At 53.3% G+C, this 2,500-nt stretch overlaps 1 non-coding gene across 1 annotated transcript; it reads left to right on the forward strand.

Moving 5' to 3' along the window:
* The first annotated feature begins 2,212 nt into the window (after positions 1-2,212).
* On the forward strand, positions 2,213-2,284 carry TRNAA-UGC (transfer RNA alanine (anticodon UGC)). Its single transcript has one exon. It is a non-coding gene; the product is annotated as a tRNA-Ala (tRNA).
* Positions 2,285-2,500: the final 216 nt, after the last annotated feature.

Consider the following 2,500-nt stretch of genomic DNA (forward strand, 5'->3'; position numbering starts at 1 on the left):
AGCTACAGCCACAGCCATAGCCACAGACACAGAGACAGCTACAGCTACAGCCACAGCCACAGCCATAGCCATAGCCACAGACACAGCCACAGCCACAGAGACAGCTACAGCTACAGCCACAGCCACAGCCACAGCCATAGCCATAGCCACAGCCACAGACACAGAGATAGCTACAGCCACAGACACAGACACAGCCACAGAGACAGCTACAGCCACAGCCACAGCCACAGAGACAGCCACTGCCATAGCCACAGCCACAGACACAGAGATAGCTACAACCATAGACACAGACACAGACACAGAGACAGCTACAGCCACAGCCACAGCCACATCCACAGCCACAGGCACAGCCATAGCCACAGCCACAGACACAGAGATAGCTACAACAACAGACACAGACACAGCCACAGAGACAGCTACAGCTACAGCCACAGAGACAGCCACAGCCATAGCCACAGCCACAGACACAGAGATAGCTACAACCACAGACACAGCCACAGCCATAGCCATAGCCACAGACACAGAGACAGCCACAGCCATAGCCATAGCCACAGCCACAGAGACAGCTACAGCCACAGCTATAGCCATAGCCACAGACACAGAGACAGCCACAGCCATAGCCATAGCCACAGCCACAGCCACAGACACAGAGACAGCCACAGCCACAGCCATAACCACAGCCACAGACACAGAGACAGACACAGACACAGAGACAGCCACAGCCATAGCCATAGCCACAGCCACAGACACAGAGACAGCCACAGCCATAGCCACAGCCACAGCCACAGCCACAGCCACAGACACAGAGACAGCCACAGCCACAGCCATAACCACAGCCACAGACACAGACACAGAGACAGGCACAGACACAGACACAGACACAGAGACAGCCACAGCCATAGCCATAGCCACAGCCACAGACATAGAGACAGCCACAGCCATAGCCACAGCCATAGACACAGAGACAGCCACAGACACAGAGACAGCCACAGCCACAGCCATAACCACAGCCACAGACACAGACACAGACACAGCCATAGCCATAACCACAGCCACAGACACAGACACAGACACAGACACAGCCACAGCCATAGCCATAGCCACAGCCATAGCCACAGCCACAGAGACAGCCACAGCCATAGCCACAGCCACAGACACAGAGACAGCCACAGCCATAGCCATAGCCATAGCCACAGCCATAGCCACAGCCACAGACACAGAGACAACCACAGCCATAGCCACAGCCATAGCCACAGCCACAGACACAGACACAGACACAGCCATAGCCATAGCCACAGCCATAGCCACAGCCACAGACACAGAGATAACCACAGCCATAGCCACAGGCATAGCCACAGACACAGAGACAGCCACAGCCATAGCCACAGCCATAGCCACAGCCACAGACACATAGACAGCCACAGCCATAGCCACAGCCATAGCCACAGACACAGAGACAACTACAACCACAGTTATAGACACAGACACAGACACAGACACAGACACAGCCATAGCCACAGCCATAGACACAGACACAGACACAGCCATTGCCATAGCCACAGCCACAGACACATAGACAGTTACAGCAATAACCACAGACACAGCCACAGACACAGACACAGACACAGCCATAGCCACAGCCACAGATACATAGACAGTTACAGCAATAACCACAGACACAGCCACAGCCATAGACACAGAGACAGCTACAGCCATAACACAGCCACAGACACAGACACAGACACAGACATAGCCACAGACACAGAGACAGCCACAGCCACAGCCACAGAGACAGCCACAGCCACAGACACAGACACAGAGACAGCCACAGCCACAGAGACAGACACAGAGACAGCCATAGCCATAGATACAGCCACAGCCATAGCCACAGAAACAGAGACAGACACAGCCACAGATACAGCTACAGCCACAGCCACAGACATAGAGACAGCAACAGCCACAACCATAGCCACAGACACAGCCACAGACACAGAGACAGCTACAGCCACAGCCATAGCCACAGACACAGAGACAGCTTCAGCCACAGACACAGACACAGACACAGACACAGAGACAGAGACAGCTACAACCAAAGAGACAGCTACAGCCACAGCCATAGCCACAGCAACAGCCACAGCAACAGCCACAGAGACAGCTGAATCCACAGCCATAGCAACAGCCGCAACCACAGCCACAGCCGTTCTTAATCACAGGGGATGTAGCTCAGTGGTAGAGCGCTCGCTTTGCATGTGAGAGGCCCCGGGTTCGATCCCCGGCATCTCCAGGTTTTACTTTTACTCCGGATTAAGTCATGTGTTTATTTAGATTTCGGTTGCCATAGCTATTGTTGTTGTTGGTAAAGGTATTATTCGATTTATCATCCTTATCCTTATCATTATTGCGACTTTCAGTATTGTTAGTGTTGTTATTATCATTATCCCTCTTTTCTCCTCCTATATCTCCTCCCTCACCCCCTCCCTCCCCTGATAGGACTCTTTCC

This window comes from Penaeus japonicus, unplaced genomic scaffold (assembly GCF_977035675.1).
Source record: "Penaeus japonicus unplaced genomic scaffold, GWHDUDI00000001_assembly GWHDUDI00000016, whole genome shotgun sequence".
Lineage (NCBI taxonomy): Eukaryota > Metazoa > Arthropoda > Malacostraca > Decapoda > Penaeidae > Penaeus > Penaeus japonicus.